The sequence below is a fragment of the Microcaecilia unicolor genome, chromosome 4 (genome assembly GCF_901765095.1).
Source record: "Microcaecilia unicolor chromosome 4, aMicUni1.1, whole genome shotgun sequence".
Taxonomy (NCBI): domain Eukaryota; kingdom Metazoa; phylum Chordata; class Amphibia; order Gymnophiona; family Siphonopidae; genus Microcaecilia; species Microcaecilia unicolor.
In genome coordinates, this window is record NC_044034.1 from 229,982,847 (window position 1) to 230,005,671 (window position 22,825).

General features: G+C 49.8%; 1 long non-coding RNA gene across 1 annotated transcript; it reads right to left on the reverse strand.

Annotated features, from left to right (window-relative positions):
* Positions 1-688: 688 nt before the first annotated feature.
* Positions 689-20,130, reverse strand: LOC115468021. The gene is made up of 3 exons (XR_003941807.1): positions 20,121-20,130; positions 6,373-6,375; positions 689-810 (listed from the first exon to the last, which is right to left on the reverse strand). It is a non-coding gene; the product is annotated as an uncharacterized LOC115468021 (long non-coding RNA).
* Between the last annotated feature and the right edge of the window lie 2,695 nt (positions 20,131-22,825).

Here is a 22,825-nt window from a genome sequence, read left to right on the forward strand (position 1 = left end):
CCGAACTATGACCTGCTGACTGGATTGAACCCGAGTGGTGTGATTAGATTGTCCACCCTCAGCACAGGGAGAAAGCCACGTGCCTGCTGTGTGTCTAGCAGGGCTTCAATGAACTCCAATTGCTAAACTGGGAGCAAATGGGGCTTGGGGTAGTTTAAAATGAGTTCCAGCACCCAAATAGTTCTCTGTGTGGACTCCTGAGCACTGTCTTTGATGTGCTCTTCACCAGCCAATCATCCATATATGGACTCCCAGTTAGTGTAGCAACGATGCGACTACTGCTTCACATTTGGTGAAAATCCTGGGAGCTAATGTGAGGCCAAACAGCAAAAGTTGGTAGTGAAAGTGATGTGTTCCCACCCGAAATCTGACATACTTCCTGTGACCCAGAAGTATCGGGATATGAGTGTAGGCATCCTTTAAGTCCAGACAGCATAGCCATTCTTGAGCCTGAATCATTGGAAGAAGAGTGCCTAAGAAAACCATCTTGACCTTTCCTTTGACCAGGAATTTGTTCATGGCCCTTAGGTCTAGGATGGGATGTATCCCCCCTGTCTTTTTTGGGACAAGGAAGTACCTGGAATAGAATCCCTTCCCTTCTTCCCCTGGTGGAACATGCTTGACTGCATGGGCCTTTAGAAGGGTAGAAAGTTCATCTGCAAGTAATTCTTCGTGATGAGAACATAACATAAAAGTAGCCATACTGGGTCAGACCAATGGTACATCTAGCATAGTATCCAGTTTTCCAAACAGCGACCAAGCCAGATCACAAGTACCTGGCAGAAACCCAATTAGCAGCAACATTCCATGCTACCAATCCTAGGGCAAGCAGTTGCTTCCTCATGTCTGTCTAAATAGCAGACTATGGACTTTTCCACCAGCAATTTGTCCAAACCTTTTTTAAACCCAGATACACTAACTGCTGTTACCACATCCTTCAGCAAAGAGCTTAACTATTTGTTGAGTGACAAAATATTTCCTCCTATTTGTTTTAAATGTATTTCCATGTAACTTCCTTGAGTGTCCCCTAGTCCTTGTACTTTTGGAATGAATAAAAAAATTGATCTACTTGTTCTACACCACTCAGGATTTTGTAGACCTCAATCATATCTCCCCTCATCCATCTCTTTTCCAAGTTGAAAACCCCTAACCTCTTTAGACTTTCCTCATACAAGAGGAGTTCCATCATCTTTATCATTTTGGTTGCTTTTCTTTGAACCTTTTCTAATTCTGCTATATCTTCTTTGAGATACGGTGACCAGAACTGAACGCAATACTCAAGGTGCGGTTGCACCATGGAGCGATACAAAGGCATTATAGTATTTTAAGTCTTATTCACCATCCCTTTCCTAATAATTCCTATCATCCTGTTTGCTTTTTTGGCCGCCACCGCACACCGAGCAGAACATTTCAGCGTATTATCTACAACGACACCTAGATCTTTTTCTTAAGTGCTGACTCCCAAGGTGAACCCTAGCATCAGGTAACTATGATTTGAATTATTCTTTCCAATAAGCATCACCTTGCATATGTCCACATTAAATGTAATCTGCCAAGGGAGTTTCTCCCTTATATGTTGTGAAGCCCCACCCAGCGCATCCCAGAATGCACTGGGCAGGGCTGGGCGTCACCATTTTCAAGGCGGCACTGGAAGAGGAGGAAGTGTACTACCTCCCTCCTCCAACAAAGGTATAGGGGGTGGAGAAGAGGACCGCTAGACCACCAGGTTGGGGGGGATTGATTTGCAGCCCACTGGCCCACCAGGGCTTTTGGGGGGGATGTGAGGGGGGGTTAGGGAGCTAGAGATCCACTGAACCTCCAGCCCCCCGTGAACATGTTGGGGGGATCGTGTCGCTGGCTTGGGGTAGGGGGTGGGGTTAGTGGGGGCACTAGGCCACCAGGGTCTTGCTATTTGGGGTCTGGTGATCCCACGGACCTCCAGCCCTTGTGTTTGACAGGTCTGGGCTTTTGACAGCCTGGACCAAACAAGTGCGGGATGATTGTGCCTGAGCGCATGCTCACACACAATCCTCCCTCACTTTACTCTATGATCAGAGACAACAGCGTGCACAAATTGCACGCTAATGGCTCTGATCATTGGGGCGGTAAAGTCCCACACTGTTGCAGCGATATTTTTAGGGTGCTGTTTGAAAGAGCATGGGGCTTTCGATCATCTGGGTACTAGTGTCCTAACCTTAGCAGCTGATCCTTTTAGTATCTTTTTAACTTTTTTCCTCATTTTATTATAGTCACCCTTTCGAAACTTAAATGCAGGTACAGTAGATTTCCTTTGCAGGTTTATCCCAGATAGTAGCTCAAACTTGATCATGCTATGATCACTGTTTCCCAGGGGACTGAACACCACCACCAAGCACCAAATCCAAAATGGCTCCCCCTCTCATCGGTTCCTGGACCAGTTGCTCCACAAAACAGTCATTTATTACATCTAGAAATTTTATCTCCCTGGCACTCCCTGATGTAACATTTATCCAATCAATATCGGGGTAATTGACATCACCCATTATTATAACATTGCCCAATTTGCCAGCTTTCATAATGTCTGCAAATACTGTTGAAAAGCTAGACAGATTTCCCTGGCATTATTTGGGTAGTGCTGGGATAGTCCAGTAATGGAGTCGGCATGTACCCAGTTAGCAGTGATTTTCAGTCCATTAACCAGGTAACTACCCAGACACAGATAGGGCAGCAAAAACATTTTAGTGACCTGAATATGGACAGTACCCAGATAAGTAGCAGCAGGCAAGTTATACCTGAATATTCTGTACCAGATACTGGTTCTAAATATCCAGGTTTAAAAAACCTGAAGCAACTGGCATTAAAAAAAAAATACTAACTGACATTGTGGTGGAGAGGGAATGGTGATAGTTGTATTCTGCCTGTTCAAAACAGATTGCACAGCAGCACACATATGCTAAAGAAAATGCTTGAAACAAATGGATTACAGCAAAAATGAAGATACATACCTGTAGCAGGTAGTCTCCGAGGACAGCAGGCTCAATATTCTTATGCATGGGTCGTCGTCCACGACGGCCCAGGAGACCGGAACTCCAAAAAACAAAAGAACTTTCCAGCAACGCGCTGTCGCACGGGCTGTACGCACTGCGTATGTGCGAACAGCTTCCCACCCACGACACGAGCGTGCCCAAATCAGTTAGTAAAAAGCAAAGTATAGATCTTGTGAACTGGTCACCATTCCAGGACCCAGCCAGGGCTAACCCTGCTTAGCTTCCTTCACATACACACAGTCACTGCTGGGCTCCACGCCTCTCAGTAATTCACCAGCACCAGGCTTCTTATACCTAAAGGTTTTATTAGTTGTCATTTAACATACTCTTCATGGCTTATTTCTTCTTTAACTCAACCATTTCTTCTTCAACTCAAACATAACAAAAAGGCAGTTACTCAGAGTCTTCTAATTAAACCCTTTCCATACTTAAAGCAGTTCCTCAAACTTTCACAGTTCAAACAGCCAAACAAAAGCATTTACTTCTCATTTAAAGACTTTCTCAGCTGGTAGTGCAGCTGTCACCTTTTCAGCAGAGAGTTTCAAAAGTCCACAGAGTTCAGCCAGCACTTTCCAGGGGATCTTCTTTCTCCAGCTGCCAGGTCCCCAGCTTCTTCCTTTCTCTTTCACTACTCAGGCAGGTATAAGGGGGTTAATTAGCTTCTCCACCCCTTCAGGCTCTTCCCCCTAATTTCAGGCAGGATCCAGCCCATAAATACCTACACCTGTTTCCAGTCCAGGACTCTCCTGGGTCCTAGCAACCTCCACCTGTACATTCCCCTACCGGCTTCCCTGGTGGACGCCTCAATAATGAAATGCCCTGGACCTTTTCCCCCATTTCTATGGGACCATCGCCCTCTAGTGGCCTACCCAGGACAGGACAGCCCCTTATTCTTCACAATCTATAACAACTCCAACAGGGAGGAGGGAGGGTTGTAAGAGTATTGAACCTGCTGTACTTGGAGAATACCTGCTACAGGTATGTATCTTCATTTTCTCCGAGGACAAGCAGGCTCAATATTCTTATGCATGGGGTATCCCTAGCCCCCAGGCTCACTCAAACCAATAAACATTGGTCAGTTGGGCCTCGCAACGACGAGGACATAACTTAAATTGACCTGAAAAGAAACACAACTGAGAGTGCAGCCTGGAACAGAACAGAAATGGGCCTAGGAGGGTGGAGTTGGATTCTAAACCCCAAACAGATTGTGGAGCACCGACTGCCCAAACCAACTGTCGTGTCGGGTATCCTGCTGAAGGCAGTAGTGAGATGTGAATGTGTGGACTGATGACCACGTTGCAGCCTTGCAAATCTCTTCAATGGAGGCTGACTTCAAATGAGCCACTGACGCAGCCATGGCTCTAACATTGTGAGCCGTGACATGGCCCTCTAAAGTCAGCCCAGCTTGAGCATGTGAAGGAAATGCAATCTGCTAGCCAATTATAGATGGTGCATTTTCCGATGGCAACTCCCCTCCTGTTGGGATTGAAAGAAACAAACAACTGAGCAGACTGTCTGTAGGGCTTAGTCCGCTCCACGTAAAAGGCCAATGCTCTCTTACACTCTCTTATCCTCACCAGGGCGGGTATGTGGACGGAGAAAAAATGTTGGCAAGACAACTGACTGGTTCAGATGGAACTCCGACACCACCTTCGGCAAGAACTTAGGGTGAGTGCGGAGGACTACTCTGTTGTGATGAAATTTAATATAAGGTGCATGCACTACCAGGGCTTGGAGCTCACTGACTCTACGAGCTGAAGTAACAGCTACCAAGAAAATGACCCTCCAGGTCAAGTACTTCAGATGGCATGAATTCAGAGGCTCAAAAAGAGCTTTCATCAGCTGGGTGAGAACAACGTTGAGATCCCATGATACTGGTGGAGGTTTGACTGGGGGCTTTGACAAAAAAAAAAGCAAACCTCTCATGAAGCGAACAACAAAAGGCTGTCCAGAGATAAGCTGACCTTCTACACGTTGATGATAAGCACTAATCGCACTAAGATGACCCTTACTGAGTTGATCTTGAGACCAGACTCTGATAAGTGTAGAAGGTATTCAAGCAGGGTCCGTGTAGGACAAGAAAAGGGATTAGGGCCTTGCTGTCACACCAGACGGCAAACCTCCTCTACTTAAAAGAATAACACCTTTTCGTGGAATCTTTCCTGGAAGCAAGCAAGACTCAGGAGACACCCTCTGAAAGGCCTAAAGAGGCAACTTCTAAGTTCTCAACATCCAAGCAGTGAGAGCCAGAGACTGGAGGTTGGGATGTAGAAGCGACCCCTTGTTCTGGGTAATGAGGGACGCAAAACACTCCAATCTCCACGGTTCTTCGGAGGACAACTCCAGAAGAAAAGGGAACCAGATCTGACGGGGCCAAAAAGGTGCAATCAGAATCATGGTTCTGCGGTCTTGTCTGAGTATCAGCAGTGTCTTTCCTACTAGAGGTATGGGAGGATACGCATACAGAAGGCCTGTTCCTCAATGTAGGAGAAAGGCATCTGACGCTAGTCTGTCATGGGCCTGAAGTCTGTAACAGAACTGAGGGACCTTGTGATTGATCTGAGTGGCAAAACGATCCACCGTGGGGGTGCCCCATGCTCGGAAGATCTTGCAGATTACGCCCATGTTCAGTGACCACTTGTGAGGTTGCATTATCCTGCTCAACCTGTCAGCCAGACTGTTTATGCCTGCCAGATACGTGGCTTGGAGGAACATGCCGTGAGGCGCACCCAAAGCCACATCCTGACGGCTTCCTGACACAGAGGGCGAGATCCAGTGCCCCCCTGCTTGTTGGTGTAATACATAGCAACCTGATTGTCTGTCTGAATTAGGATGATCTGGTTGGACAGCCGATCTCTGAAAGCCTTAAGAGCGTTCCAGATCGCTCGTAATTCCAGGAGGTTGATCTGAAGACCCTTTTCCTGAAAGGACCAAACCCCTTGAGTGTGAAGTCCATCTACATGAGCTCCCCACACCAGGAGGGATACATCCGTCATCAGCACTTTTTGTGGCTGAGGAATTTGGAATGGATGTCCCAAGGTCAAATTGGATCGAATGGTCCACCACTGAAGGGAACTGCAAAAGCCGGTGGAGAAATGGATCACACCCTCTAGATTCCCTGTGACCTGGCACCACTGGGAAGCTAGGGTCCATTGAGCTGATCTCATCTGAAGGCGTGCCATGGGAGTCACATGAATCGTGGAGGCCATGTGCCCTAAAAGTCTCAACATCTGCCAAGCTGTGATCTGTTGAGACGCTTGAGCCAAAGACACTAGGGCCAGAAGATTGTCTGCCCTTTCTGCACTGGAACAAGATGGGACTTGGGATAATTTATTACAAACCACACTAGCTCCAGCAGTTGAATAGTCATCTGCATGGACCGTAGAGCCCCTGCCTCTGAAGTGTTCTTCACCAGCCAATCGTCAAGATAAGGGAACACATGCACTCCCAGCCTGTGTAGCGATGCTGCGACCAGGGCCGTGCCGATGCGGTAAGCGGGGTAAGCACCGCAGGGGGGCGCCCACCTCTGGAGGGCACCGCCGCGGTGCTTACCCTCGCCCAGCGCCGCCGAGGCCTTTAAATCTTTTACCTCGGTCGCAGCAGCGTCAGTGAAAGCGCTGCCGATGTCTCCCTTCCCTTGCACTCGTTGGTTCCCTCAGTGTCCCGCCTTCTTCTGACATCAGAAGAAGGCGGATACTGAGGGAACCAAGAGCGCAAAGGGAAGGGAGACGTCGGCAGCGCTCCGCTTTCACTGACACTGCTGCGACCGGAAGTAAAAGATTTAAAGGCCCCAGGGCGCGGAGGGAAGGGCAGAGAGGCATGGATGGGAGGGCAGAGAGGCATCGATGAGAGGGCAGGGCCCAGGGAGAGGACAAATTGCTGGAAGGGGAGGGGAGAGAGGATTGCTGGCTATGGATAGAGGAGGGAAGGGCAGAGAGGGACAAGGATGGACATGGGGGCCCAGGGAGAGGACAATTTGCTGGAAATGGAGGGGAGGGGAGAGAGGAGGATTGCTGGCTATGGATGGAGGAGGGAAGGGCAAAGAGGGACATGGATGGGAGGGCAGGGCCCAGGGAGAGGACAAATTGCTGGAAATGGAGGGGAGGGGAGAGAGGAGGATTGCTGGCTATGGATGGAGGAGGGAAGGGCAGAGAGGGACATGGATGGAAGGGCAGGGCCCAGGGACAGGACAAATTGCTGGAAATGGAGGGGAGGGGAGAGAGGAGGATTGCTGGCTATGGATGGAGAAGGGAAGGGCAAAGAGGGACATGGATGGGATGGGAGGGCAGGGCCCAGGGAGAGGACAAATTGCTGAAAATGGAGGGGAGGGGAGAGAGGAGGATTGCTGGCTATGGATGGAGGAGAGAAGGGCAGAGAGGGACAAGAATGGACATGGATGGGAGGGCAGGACCCAGGGAGAGAGGAGAAATTGTTGGAAATGGATATAGAGCAAGAAATGAAGAAGAAAGGAGAAAAGTAAAGAAATAAATGGAAAGGAAGCCCTGGAAATGGAGTTAAGATGACAGATAGCAGCAGAATCAGATACTGGACCACCATGATCGGAAAAAGAAAGTCACCAGACAACAAAGGTAGAAAAAAATCATTTTATTTTCATTTTAGCGTTTGGAATATGTCCACTTTGAGAATTTACATCTGCTATCTTATTTTGCAATGTATAGCAATTTGTTTCTAAGAATATTGCTGACAATTCCTTTCAGTGTGGCAAGTGGTGAGCGATCATTTTCATGGGGGGGGGCGTGATCATTTTCACGGGGGGGGGGGGGGCGCCAACTGAGAGTCTGCAGGGGGGCGCCACAGACCCTAGGCACGGCCCTGGCTGCGACAACTGCCAAGCACTTTGTGAAGACCCTGGGCGCAGATGCTAGGCCAAAGGGCTGTACACAGTACTGAAAGTGCTGAGTTCCCAGTCGAAATCAAAGGTACTTCCTGTGAGCTGGGAGTACCGAGATGTGAGTATAGGCATCCTTTAAGTCCAGAGAGCATAGCCAATCGTTTTCCTGAATCATGGGAAGAAGGGTGCCCAGGGAAACCATCCTGAACTCTTCTCGGACCAGGAATCTGTTCAGGGCCTTAGGTCTAGGATGGGACGCATCCCCCTGTTTTCTTTTGCACAAGGAGGTACCTGGAATAGAATCCCAGCCCTTCTTCCCCTGGTGGAATGGGTTCGACCGCATTGGCCTTTAGAAGGATGGAGAGTTCCTCTGCAAGTACCTACCTGTGCTGGGAGCTGAAGGATTCAGCTCCCGGTGGGCAATTTGGAGGCTTGGATGCCAGATTGAGTGTGTATCCTAACCGGACTATTTGAAGAACCCACCTGTCGGAGGTTATATGAGGCCACCTTTGGTGAAAAAATATCAACCTTCCCCCCGACAGGCAAGCTGCCCGGTACGGACTCTCTTACTGCGGCTATGCTGCACTGGAGTCAGTCAAAAGCCCGTCCCTTGCTTTTGCTGGGGAGCCCTAGGGGCCTTAGGCGCACGGCGTTGACGGGAACGCACATGCTGGGACTGAGCCTGAACCAGCTGTCGAGAAGCAAGAGTGTACCTACACCTATTATAGAAATAGGGAGCACTGCTCCTCCCTCCAAAAAATCTCCTAGAAGAGGAGGCAGTAGCAGAAGACGTCCGGCGGGAGAGAGAATCCATGGTATGATGATGCTTTTTCATCTTCTCCAAAAAGATTATCCCCCGGCAAGGAACATCCGCCATTCGCTGCTGGGTCTTCTGATCCAGGTCAGAGACACGCAGCCACGAGAGTCTGCGCATCACTATACCTTGAGCAGCTACTCGGGATGCTACATCAAAAGTGCCGTAAGACCCCCTGGCCAGGAATTTGCTACACGCCTTTTGCTGCCTGACCACCTGGTGAAAACGTTCAGCAAGCTCCGTAGGAAGTGCTTCAACTAAACTGGACAGTTGCCTCACCGAGTTCCGTAAGTGAATGCTCGTGTAGAGCTGGTATGTTTGGATCTTGGCGGCGAGCATAGCGGCCTGATACATTCTCCTCCCAAAAGAATCCAAGGTCCTAGACTCTCTGCCTGGGGGCACCGAGGCATAGTCTCTGGTACTCTTGGCTCTCCTGAGAACAGAGTCCACCACCATGGAATCGTGAGGAAGTTGGGCCTTCACCATTACAGGCTCTCCATGGACTCTGTACTGGGACTCGGACTTCTTGGGGACCACTGGATTAGAGAGAGGGCAAGACCAATTCCGCATCAGCACTTCCCTGAGTGTATTGTGCAGGGGGGGCTGTTGAAACCTCTGCAGGTGGAGAAGGATAATCCAGGACCTCGAGCATCTCAGCCCTGGGCTCATCCAAAACATCCATAGGGAATGGAATGTCCCTAAACATTTCCCGTACAAAGGATGAGAAAGCATGACTGTCAGGTGGAGACATCCTTACTTCAATCAGTGGAGTAGGATCAGAGGGAAGCCCACAGGACTCTTCCTCCGAAAAGTACCTGGGGGCTTCCTCTTCTCCCCATGCGCGCACCTCTTCAGTATCGGACAGAAGCTCTCTAAGAGCAGCCTGAACCCGAGCCTGCCTCGACGTCGAGGATCGATAACCTTGTGGGGGATGTCGAGAATTCGACCACTGCCTGGACTCCGGTGAAGCTTCCTCTACCGATGTCAAAGGGGAGTCGACCCGGGTGGCAACTGGCTCCGATACCGCAAGCGGCACCGCGGGCAGAGACCTCCTCACAGGCGATGGCCCAGATGCCGTCTCTGCAGTCGGTACGGGAGGCGCAAGCACCCCCGACACCGAGGCAGACTGACAAAGCAACCCTTCCAGAAGCTCTGGAAGAAGGGCCCGGTTGCGCTCGTTGAGAGCTGCCATCGGAAAAGGCTGTGGGGCCGGTGCACGAGTCGGTGCCAGAATCTGAGGTGGCTCAAGAGCCGGTACCAGGCTGCCGGACAGCCAACGCATTGGCACCTCCTGAATGGAGGGTGAGCGATCCTCCCGGCGCCGATGCTTCTCGGGTTCCGACTCCCTCGGCTCCCTGGAGCTCTCAGTACCATGTCTGGAAGGAGATCGATGATGGCGCTTCTTCGCCTTCGCTCGACGCACGTCATCAACACTCCTCGGTACCGAAGAGGAAGACATAGAATCCTCACGCCTCCTCGGGGCGGGGTCTGACGGTTGGTCCCGGGGGGCCTGCATAGCAGTAGGCGTCGAGATGGGTGGAGACACACTCGATGCCTCGCTGCTCCGAGCTCGATGCGGTCTTTCGGCAGCCATTACCTGGACTCTCGGTGTCATTGCTTCCCTCAATGTCAACACCAATGCCGCCGACCTCGGTACCGATGTTGATGCCGACGCCGAAGGACCGGACCAATCAGAAAACAGTCTCTCGTGCTGAGCCTCTCAAGCCACCTGGGTCTTTTTCTTCATCAACTTACACAGCTTACAGGCGGCTGGAAGATGATCGGGCCCAAGACACTGGAGGCACCACGCGTGGGTGGTCGGTACCCGAGATGATGTGGTTGCAGCAAGTACAGCGTTTGAAGCCGCTGGGAGTCTTCGATGACCAACGGGAAAATAGAGTCCACGAAATCAAAAGGCTCGATGGTGCCAAATAAAAAGGCACAAAAAATGGGAAAAAGACGCGCCCGAGCAGCCTAAGGGCGGCCGAAACGAAAAAAAGAAAGGAAACTTTTAAAAGTGAGAAAAAAACTAAAAAATAAGGGAAACAAATTTTTTTTTAAATATTTAAGTAAGAGATAACAAGAAGAAGCAAAAAAGACTAAGAGGGCGCGATTAACGCAAGAGGCCAGTTCTCCTGAGCCGGGAAAAAATAGGGAGTAGCGGCAAGCAGAACTCTCTAGAGGCGCGGATCAAAAAGAACTGATTTGGGCATGGTCACGTCGCGGGCGGGAAGCTGTTCGCACATGTGCAGTGCATTCGGCCCGCGACGACGCATTGCTGGAAAGTTCTTTTGTTTTTTGGAGTTCTGGTCTCCTGGGCCATCACGGATGATGACCCATGCATAAGAATATTGAGCCTGCTTGTCCTCAGAGAATAAATTATACACAAACACATTTTTAAAAAATACATGATAAAGATAAAAATGTATTAAATTAATTTTTCATTATGTATACTTACTTAGCAAGGAAGATCTCAATTCCTGGACTATAAGATATATTATCTAGAAGCAATCCCAAAACCGTGACAGCGATAGTTCCAGACATTCCAACCCACTCAGCTACAAGGAAAAAGAGAATCGCTTTAAATTATGAATATTAGAGAAATTTTCAACTCTGGGAACAGATGCAAAATTAAAAGTTACTTTGTCCAGCTAATGTGCCAATGCTTAGAAAAAAGTAGAAGCCTAAAAACACCCAAGAAAAAAGTATCCATGGGGATTTGCAGCTGCATTTTCTGTTGGCAATCATTTTCTTAGAAAAAAAATACGTAAATGCAAACCTGTGTCTACTGTTCTCCTCCCATGGAAAATGTTTGTGCATTGTAAAACTAGCATACAGGGTAAGCAATTTTGAGAAAGCCTTTTTACTATTTTATTTATTAGGATTTATTTACCGCCTTTTTGAAAGAATTCACTCAAGGCGATGTACAGTAAGAATAGAACAAACATGAGCAATAGGCAATTACAGCAGTAAAAATATTCAAATAACAATACAAAGTATAGTGTGGTATACTACTTACAATATCAAAACAATACGTAATATAACATTTTAATTGATAGTGAAGGGTAAAGGAAAGATGTAACATATAGATAGGTAAGAGAGTAAGAAGAGTTAGATAGTAAGGTGACTGATTTAAAGAAAGTTGCACATGAGGTCAGAGGGATGGTTAAATATTATCTCAGCTAGGGTAGGAGTGGATAAACATGTTCTGCTGCAGTATGTGCAGCCCAAGTCACTCATTGTGTCTGTGAGGGAGACTAACAAGTTAGTTATTTCTTCCATTAAAGGCCTGGTTGAAGAGCCAAGCTTTCACCTGCTTCCTGAAGTAGAGATAGTCTTGTGTTAAGCGGAGCTTTTCAGGCAGTGCATTCCAGAGTGTGGAGGCTACTTCGAAGAAGGCTCGTTTGAGGGTATCACATTGTCTAATGTCTTTTGGAGAGGGTGTGGTTAGTGAAAGTCCTTGGGAGGATTTTAGTGTCCCAAGTACTAAGTAGCTAGCTTATTTTCGAAAGAGATCGCCGGCCATCTTCCGACACAAATCGGGAGATGGCCGGCGATCTCCTGAATCCAGCCAAATCGGTATAATTGAAAGCCGATTTTGGTCAGCTCCAACAGCTTTCCGTTGCGGGGCCGGTGAAAGTTCAAGGGGGCGTGACGGCACAGTAGCGAATGCGGGACGGGGGTGTGCATTGAGATGGCCGGCTTCGCCCAATAATCGAAAAAAGAAAGCCGGCCTTGACGAGAATTTGGTCCACTTTATTTGGTCCCTTTTTTTTCAGGTCCAAGTCCCAAAAAAGTGCCCCAACTGACCAGATGACCACCGGAGGGAATCGGGGATCACCTCCCCCAGTGGTCACTAACCCCCTCCCACTGTCAAAAATATAACTTTAAAAACTTTTTTTTGCCAGCCTCTATGCCAGCCTCAAATGTCATACTCGGGTCCATCGCAGCAGTATACAGGTCCCTGGAGCACTTTTAGTGGGTGCAGTGCACTTCAGGCAGGAGGACCAAGGCCCATCCCCTCCTACCTGTTACACTTGTGGTGGTATATGTTGAGCCCTCCAAACCCCACTGTACCCACATGTAGGTGCCCCCCTTCACCCTTAGGGCTATGGTAGTGGTGTAGAGTTGTGGGGAGGGGGATTTGGGGGGGCTCAGCACACAAGGAAAGTGAGGTATGCACCTGCGAACAATTTTTGAAGTCCACTGCAGTGCCCCCTAGTGTGCCCGGTTGGTGTCCTGGCATGTGAGGGGGGCCAGTGCACTACAAATGCTGGCTCCTCCCACGACCAAAAGGCTTGCATTTCGCCAGGTTTGAGATGGCCAGGCCCGGTTTCCATTATGGACAAAAACCGAACCCGGCCATCTCTAAACCCGGCGATCTCAACATTCGACGTAAATGTTGAGATTTAGCTGGCGCCAACCGTATTATCAAAGGAAAAGATGGCTGGCCATCTTTTTCGAAAATACGGTTGGCTCCACCCATTTACGGAGCCGGCCCCGGAGATGGCTGGCGCCGTTCGATTATGCCCCTCTAGGTGTCTGCCTAGTATGGCATAATTTGAGAGGCACCAATGATATGGCAGGCAAACACTCTATACAAGAGTCAGCACAGACAGTGCAGTACCTTGAATACCCATATTGCTCACATCAGCTATGTCCTACCTATTCTGAAACAGAAAGTTCATAGGGGGTGGAACATGACAGAACAAATAGGAGGAAATATTTTTCACTCAAATAATAATTAAGCTCTGGAACTCTTTGCCGGAGAATGTAGTAACAGCTGCTAGCGTATCTGGATTTAAAAAAGGTTTGGACAAGTTTCTGGAGGAAAAGTCCATAATCTGCTATTGAGACAGACATGGGAAAGCCACTGCTTGCCATGGGATTGGTAGCACAGAATGTTGCTATTTGGGTTTCTGCCAGGTACCTGTGACCTGGATTAGCCGCTGTTGGAAACAGGATACTGTGATAGATTTACCATTGGTCTGACCCAGTATGGCTGTTCTTATGTTCTAACTTGAGCATATGTGGAGATCAAAGCTCTCTTCTGGCCACATGGACTCTTTTTAGAGCCACAGGACTAGAAAGACTTGGCAGCAGCGGAGCACCAGAAGCAAAAAGTGCAAGAAAGCATGAGGTAGGCCAGGCAGGGTGAAAGGAAGAGGGGATTCTGGACACATGGAGATAGAAGGAAAGGAAAGGGGAGATACTGGACACCTCAGGGGAGGGTTAAGGGAAGGGGAGAGGGTGGACACCTCAGGGGTGTAGGGATGGAGAGATGCAGCAGCAGGTGAATCCAGAGATTTGTGGGTTGTGACTGTCTACCAGCAGGTGGAGACAGAGAGCGCTGAACTGCACTGTCTTATAGGATGGAATGCTCCTTGGGGTCAGTCAGTATTTCTCATAACAAAGCAAAAGAACACAATTATAACAATTCTCCTTCCCCACAGGGAAAAATGATAAACCAAGCACTGCAAACATATAACCGATTACAACAGTCCATCTAAAATATAAAAATGCAGCAACAAGTTCCAACAGAGAGAACTAACCAATGTGAACCACCATAAAAACAGAGTGGGCCTCTGAATTTATCTGCTGCGACTAAATATATTTTCATTCCTTAGCGTCAGCAGCAGATGAATCCAAAGACTTGTGGGATGCAGCAAAGCAGTCCTAAAATAGGGTGGGAATCTGAAGCTCCAGTGGATAGCGCAGATGCTTTAAAAAAATGCTTCCGACTGAGTGGAGACATCCAAACAGTAGTTTCTGGAGAAGGTATGCAAGGACGACCATGTCACCACCTTACAGTTTTGCTCCAGGGAGAACACAGGAGCTTATGCCCAGGAAGTCATGACAGCTCAGGTAGAAGTCGCCCGGAATCCAGCTGGAAGTGGTTTACCCGCTAGTAAATATTGCAATGGGGTCCGCTTCCTCCTCTTGGGTGGTTCCGGCAAGCCTGCGGGCTCCCAGGGTTCCAGGACAGAATACTGCTGGGCAGGGCAACCTTTGAATTCTCCCACTCCATGGTAGCTGGCTCCTCTCCCTTGGGCAGCTCTAGTGTCAGGCTACTTCCTTCCTCCACATACTCCATGGAATCTTTCTCTCCCTTTGTCTCTCCCTCTCCCTGGTGACCGAGAGCCTCCAGGAAATCTGCTCTTCCCTTCTCACAGCTGGGGGGAATCATATACTGATGTTGAAGCCAGGGATACTGAGCTTCATCCTTCCCTCGACCTCTAGTGGGGAAGGGAGTAACAGGCTCACCCTGCGTCGAGTCATTGCTCCCCCTGCTGAGACTGGGAATCCATTCCATCTTTTTAGGACTACTCTCCTCACTCATCTTTGCAAGGACTTTTGGGATCCATAGTTCTGGGCTCAACTGCTTCACTGGGGAGTCTCTGGGGCTTGCATTGTCACACACCCCCTCCCCCAAGAAATTGCGACTCTCGGAAGCCCACAGCAGCTTTTCCGTCGAGTCTGCAATTCGCGATAGGGCATCAGCATTCCCATGGAGCCTCCCTGCCCGGTGCTGTATGGTAAAAGAAAAGGCCTGTAGGGCTAGATACCATCTAGTAAGGCGGCTGTTGTGCCCCCTCATCTGCTGCAGCCATTTTAGAGGGGCATGATCTGTAATAAGGGTAAATGGACATCCCTGCAAATAATGCTTCCACTGCCCATTTAACAGCTAGGCACTCCTTCTCTATTACTGCATAGTGTTGTTCTGCGGGTGTTAATTTTTTTTACTTAAAAACAAGACCAAGTGTTCCTCCTGCCCAAACTCCTGGGATAAGACCGCCCCCAGCCCCATTTCGGAGGCATCCATCTGTAGGAGAAAGGGTTTCCCAAAATCTACCCCTTTCAAAACGGGTTCCTTACATAAGATATTTTGAAGAGTGTTAAAGTCCTGTTTCCCTTTCTCTCCCCATGCTAAGGTATTGGGGTGGCCCTTCTTGAGCATGTCTGTCAAGGAGCTCGAAATCTCTGCAAATCTAGGGATAAATCGCCTATAATACCCTATGAGCCCTAAAAAGCTACACAATTGCTTTTTGTTGGCGGGTAGGGGAAAATCCCTGATACCCTGCACCTTATCGGTCAGGGTTTTGATGACCCCACCCCCCACCCGGTACCCCAAGTATTTCACTTCCCTACTGGCAAATACACACTTCTTTGGGTTTAAGGTCAGCCCCGCTTTACTACTACTACTACTTAACATTTCTAGAGCGCTACAAGGGTTACGCAGCGCTGTACAGATTAAGAAAAGGACAGTCCCTGCTCCAAGGAGCTTACAATCTAATGGGCGAAATGTCAAGTAGGGGCAGACCAGATTTCCTGAATAGAGGTCTGGTGGTTAGGTGCCGAAGGTGACATTGAAGAGGTGGGCTTTTTAGCAAGGCTTTGAAGATGGGCAGGGAGGGGGCCTGGCGTATGGGCTCAGGGAGTTTGTTCCAGGCATGGGGTGAGGCGAGGCAGAAAGGGCGGAGCCTGGAGTTGGCGGTGGTGGAGAAGGGTACCGACAGGAGGGATTTTTCTTGAGAGCGGAGGTTACGGGTAGGAATGTAAGGGGAGATGAGGGTAGAGAGGTAGGGAGGGGCTGTAGATAGAGTACATTTGTAGGTTAAAAGGAGAAGCTTAAACTGTATGCGGTACCTGATCGGAAGCCAGTGAAGTGACTTGAGGAGAGGGGTGATATGAGTGTACCGGTTCAGGCGGAAGATAAGACGTGCAGCAGAGTTTTGAACGGACTGAAGGGGGGATAGATGGCAAAGTGGGAGGCCAGTGAGGAGTAGGCTGCAGTAGTCAAGGCGAGAGGTAATGAGAGAATGGATGAGAGTTTGGGTGGTATGCTCAGACAGGAAGGGGCGAATTTTGTTGATGTTATAGAGGAAGAAGCGTCAGGTCTTGGCTATCTGCTGGATATGCGCAGAGAAAGAGAGGGAGGAGTCAAAGATGCCCCCGAGGTTGCGGGCAGATGAGACGGGGACAATGGGGGTGTTATCAACAGAGATAGAAATTGGAGGGAGAGGACAAGTGAGTTTGGGAGGGAAGACAATAAGCTCGATCTTGGCCATGTTCAGTTTCAAGTGGCGGTTGGACATCCAGGTCGCAATGTCGACTAAGCAGGCCGATACTTTAGCCTGGGTTTCTGCAGTGATGTCTGGTGTGGAGAGATAAAGCTGGGTGTCATCAGCATAAAGATGATATTGGAACCCATGGGAGGAGATTAGAGAACCCAGGGAGGAGGTATAGATTGAGAAAAGAAGGGGTCCAAGGACGGATCCCTGAGGAACTCCAACAGCGAGCGGGATGGGGGTGGAGGAAGAACCCTGAGAATGTACTCTGAAGGTACGGTGGGAGAGATAAGAGGAGAACCAGGAGAGGACAGAGCCCTGGAACCCGAGTGAGGACAGTGTAACGAGAAGTAAGTTATGATTGACAGTGTCAAAAGCGGCGGATAGGTCGAGGAGGATAAGGATGGAGTAGTGGCCTTTGGATTTGGCAAGGAACAGGTCATTACAGACTTTTGAGTGCTGTTTCCGTCGAGTATAGGGGGCGAAATCCGGATTGGAGTGGATCGAGAATGGCGTGCGAGGAGAGGAAATCAAGGCAATGGCTGTGAACGGCGCGTTCAAGTATCTTGGAGAGGAAGGGTAGGAGGGAAATGGGGCGGTAGTTGGAGGGACAGGTAGGGTCAAGTGATGGTTTTTTGAGGAGTGGTGTGACTACAGCATGCTTGAAGGTGTCAGGGACAGCTGCAGTGGAGAGAGAGAGGTTGAGGATATGACAAATGGGGGGAGTGACAGTAGGAGTGATGGTGTTAAGTAAGTTGGTGGGGATGGGGTCTGAGGAACAGGTGGTGTATTTCGAAGAGGAGAGAAGATAGGCCGTTTCCTCCTCGGTGATAACGGGAAAAGAGGAGAAGGAGGCCTGGGTTGGTTGGTTGAGGGAGTGTGTTATAAAGTGAGGAGGAGGAGGAGATGGTTTGGTGGTGAATTCGAGGTTGATTTTCTGCACCTTGTCGCGAAAGTAGTCCGCCAGTGATTGAGGAGAGAGTGAGGGGGGGTGGGAGCGGAGGGCACTTTGAGGAGGGAGTTAAGGGTGGCGAAGAGACGATGGGGGATAGAACTGAGGGAGTTAGTCAATTGGGTGTAATAGTCCTGTTTGGCGAGAAATAGGGAGGACTGGAAGGAGGATAACATGAATTTATAATGAATGAAATCGGTGTGGGTGCGAGATTTTCTCCAGAGGCGTTCAGCCGATCGGGCGCAGGAGCGAAGGTATCAGGTACAAGGGGTCAGCCAGGGCTGGGGATTGGTACGCCTTATGGGACGGGAGATGGACGGTGCAAGGGCGTCAAGAGCGGAGGAGAGGGTGGCATTGTATGTGGAAACAGCCTTGTCGACAGTCTCGGAGGACATGATGGAGGGGAGGAGATCAGAGATAGTAGAGGATAAGGTGGGAGGGTCGATCACCTGGAGATTCCTAGAAGTAGTGGTTAGTATTGGGCGGGACTGAGGGGGAGGGTGATGAAGTGTGAAGGTGATCAGGTGATGGTCAGAGAGAGGAAGAGCTGAGGCGCAGAAATTGGAGGGGGAGTAGGTAGAAGAGAGGACGAGATCAAGACAGTGGCCAGATTGGTGAGTAGGGGTGGTGGAGCTCAGTTGGAGGTTGAAGGAGGAGGTTAGAGTGAGGAATTGAGAAGCGTATGAGTCGGAAGGGTTATCAGTGTGTATGTTAAAATCGCCAAGAATGAGGGATGGGGATGAGGGCTCAAGAAAAACGGAGAGCCAGGTATCGAAATCGGTAAGGAAGGAAGGGAGGGACTTATTAGGGGGGCGGAAAGTGGCAGCGGGTAGAATAGACGGATGGAGTGAACTTCAAAGGATGAGAAACAGTGAGACTGTGGTAGAAGGAGAGGTTGAAAACTGCAGGAGGGCGAAAGTAGTAGCCCGACGCCGCCACCCGCGGCCAGCTGGGCGGGGAGAATGGGAGAAAAGATAGCCACCGTGGCATAGGGCCGCGACTGAGGCAGAGTCGTCAGGGGTGAGCCAGGTTTCAGTTAGGGCGAGCAGTTGAAGGGAATGGGAGATGAAGAGATCGTGGGTGAAGGAAAGTTTGTTGCGGACCGAGCATGCATTCCACAGGGCACACGAGAAGGGGAGGGAGGAGGGGAATAGAGATGTGATTGGAGATATTGCGGAAACGTTTGCATGGATGAAGAGAGGACGAGGACAGGTGTGGGGGACCTGGGTTGCGATTGATGTAGACTGCAGATAGCAGGAGGAGCAAGACAGTGCAGAGGAGGTAAGGTGACAAAGACGGGGGAGGAATGGGGAGGGGTTCATGGCAGGAAGGAGGTGTTGAAGGTGCTAGGAAGGAGGAGGAGGACAGTAGGGATGGTGAGGTGGGTGACGGGGGTGGAGTAGCGAGCAGGACGGGAGAGGACATGGATTGGCAGTGAGTATGTGCGGTATGCGGCGGTAAGAGGGGGAAAAGGTTGGGGAGGGATAGGGCAAGGAAGAAAATGTGTATGGGGGCCATTTGTGGTGACTGGGTGTTTACGGGTGCAGATGTAGTGACAGAGGTAGGTAGTTATGCAGGCTGGGAGGCAGGCAGTTGTTGATGGGCCGATGAGCGGTTGATTGATTGGTTAGCAGGCAGGCATTAGGAGGTGATAGGGCAGCAGGCAGGTTGATTGGCTAGCAGGCAGGCATGAGGAGGTGATAGGGCAGCAGGCAGGTTGATTGGCTAGCAGGCAGGCAGGAACAGGTGACTGACTAGCAGGCAGGTTGATTGGCTAGTAGGCAGGCAGGCGGGAGCAGATGAGTGCTAGCAGGCAGGCGGGAGCAGGTGAGTGCGGTGGAGAGTACATCAGCAAGCAGGACTGGAGCAAGCAGGGAGAAGCTGGATCAGGCGGTCTGGAACACGCTGGAGCAGATGTACCGGAGCAAGCAGGCTGAAGCAGATGTACTGGAGCAAGCAGGCTGGAGCAGATGAACTGGAACAAGCAGGCTGGAGCAGATGGACTGGAGCAAGCAGGGAGAAGCTGGATCAGGCGGACTGGAACACGCTGGAGCAGATGTACTGGAGCAAGCAGGCTGAAGCAGATGTACTGGAGCAAGCAGGCTGGAGCAGATGAACTGGGATAGGCAGGGAGAAGCAGGATCAGGCGGACTGGGACACTGGAGCAGATGGACTGGAACAAGCAGGGGGAAGCTGGATCGGCGGACTGGAATAAGGTGCTTTCCTCAGGGATTCTAACATCGCCCCCACCCGGGGCAAATGGGATTCTCAATCAGTGCTAAAAATCACTATGTCATCCATGTAGGCGGCGGCATAATCCTGATGCCACCACAGAATATGGTCTGCTAATCGTTGGCAGCATGCAGTCGCCCCATTCAAGCCAAAAGGCATCCTTTTGCATTGGAACAAACCCAAAGGTGTACTATGTTCCTACCCGTAACCTCCGCTCTCAAGACAAATCCCTCCTTTCAGTACCCTTCTCCACCACCACCAACTCCAGGCTCTGCCCTTTCTGCCTCGCCTCACCCCATGCCTGGAATAAACTCCCTGAGCCCATACACCAGGCCCCCTCCCTGCCCATCTTCAAAGCCTTGCTCAAAGCCCACCTCTTCAATGTCGCCTTTGGCACCTAACCACCAGACCTCTATTCAAGAATCTAGACTGCACCAACTTGACATTTCGCCCTTTAGATTGTAAGCTCCTTTGAGCAGGGACTGTCCTTTTTGTTGTTAAACTGTACAGCGCTGCGTAACCCTAGTAGCGCTTTAGAAATGTTAAGTAGTAGTAGTAGTAAAGGCTGTTTTCGGTTTGGCTTCTTCTGCCAAAGGAATTTGCCAGTACCCTTTAGTAAGATCAAGGGTGGTCAGATATTGGGCTCGCCCTAACTTATCCAGTAATTCGTCAATGCAGGGCATGGGGTACGCATCAAATCTAGAGATAGCATTAACCTTCCTAAAGTCAATGCAGAATCTTTGGGATCCATCTGATTTGAGCACAAGAACTACTGGGCTGGACCAGGGACAGTTAGACTCCCCTATTACCCCTATATCCAGCATCTCCTGTCACCTGGCCTCGAGCACCCTGTAGGGCCTCTGCCGAACAATCCTTCCTGGCTCTGTATGAATGGAGTGTGTAATTACATGAGTTTTCCCCGGAAGGGGATTAAAGACGTCCTGAAATTCCTCCAACAGGGTCTCTACAGCTCGCCTCTGTTGGAGATTTAGGGAAGACCCAATGACTAGTGCCCCCCTCTCCCGGAGGTCACTAAACTGGGGTCCCAGGTCCTCTTCCAAGGCAGCCACCATTCCTTCCCGCTCTATCCACGGAAGCAACACATTTATATGAAACGTCTGGGTTTTCCCTTTCTCATTCTTAACTTGATATGACCAGGGACCTACCTTCCCTTTTATCACAAAAGGACCCTTCCATTGGGAGGTGAACTTATGGGGGTCCGAGGAAATCATTACTAGGACTTTATCCCCTGCCTGAAAATTCTGGACCTTAGTACCCTGGTCGTAGTATCCCTTCTGTGTCTCCTGGCACTTCCCTAGATTACCCTGTGCATAATCCGAGAGGTGGTGTAACCTAGCCCACAACTCCTTTAAATATGTGCTTACAGTCCGTGGGGTCATCTACTCTTTCCACCCACTGCTCTTGTATAATATCAAGAATTCCCTGGGGTAATCTCCCATACACTAATTCAAACGGGGACACCCCCAAAGAAGCCTGAATGTTCTCCCTGCTGGCATATAGAGCGAACGGGAGCAACTGATCCCAATACTATATTGACGGTTCAATCCCCTCCTTAACATACCCTTGAGGGTCTTGTTAAACCTCCACCATGCCATTAGACTGAGGGTGGTAAGCTGAGGTGGTAATGTGCCGAATGCCAAAGGCCTCCCAGAGCTGCTTTAACTGGTATGATTTAAAATTAGAACCCTGGTCCGTGAGGACCTCCCTTGGGAAACCCACCTCACAGAATAGTTTCACTAACTCACTGGCAATCCCATTAGCTTTTGTATTATGTAGGGGTATGGCCCAGGGGAACCACGTAGCCCTATCCTTAATGACCAAAATGTATAGGAATTATCTTGGGGTTCTAATAAGGGGTCCAATGATGTCCATGGCCATGCTAGACATGGGCTCCTTTATGATGGGCAAGGGTAACAGCGGGGCCTTTGGGGGGAAATGGTCTGCATTGGAGACAGCTCTGACAATAGTCCTGCACTTCCCGATTTACCCCTGGCCAAGAAAAACGTTCCAGTACTTGCTTCAATGTATTTTGGCAGCCCTTATGGCCCGCTAAGGGATGATCATGGGCCCCCCCTAAGGATGATTCTCCGGAACACCCTGGGGATTACGAGCTGTTGACTAACAGTCCCTCCCACGGGCTCCCGGACCTCTCTTTACAATATCTCATTTTCCAGCCTAAAGCGTTGGAAACCCCCAGAAGGCCCTCCTGCCGTTTGCTCAAAAAGCCCTTTTTAGAACAGGATCCTCTCTTTGCTCTTGTGCAAAAGCGGGGAATCTTTTTAACACTTCCTCGGGGATCCAAGGCATGACTTCCCCCTTACCTATTTCCCTCATGGCCCTCGCTCGGTCCTGTCTCTCCAAGAGCCGGGTTTCCTTCGTTTTCCTCCCCCTCCCTGGAGCCTCTAACAACTCTTCATGAACGGGAAATATTTGCCCCAGGGAGTCACCGCCTGTGGGGTCTGCTTCTGCCTTGGCCCCCTGAACCCGAGTGGTTACCCACCCATGTAATTCCTTCAGACATCGGGTAAAAGGGCCCCAATCTCTTCCCAATATCAGGTCAAAGGGTAATTTTGGTAACACGGCCAAATTCAACCGATCGTTAAAGAGGGGGCTATGGCGCCCTTTTCTAAATACCGGGTATGCGGTAGGGCCCCATGAATGCACAATGCGTATAGTGCCACAATACCTCTCCTCACCCCCTTTAATGTTACTCCTTATCCTATTCCACAAAGACCTGGATAACATGGATTGGTTAGCCCCAGAGTCCAAAAGTGCCTTACTGAGATTCCTTCCAACTGGACTTCATGGAAGAAAAAGGATTCCTGGTCCCTTCCTATTTCACCCATGAATCCTACTTTT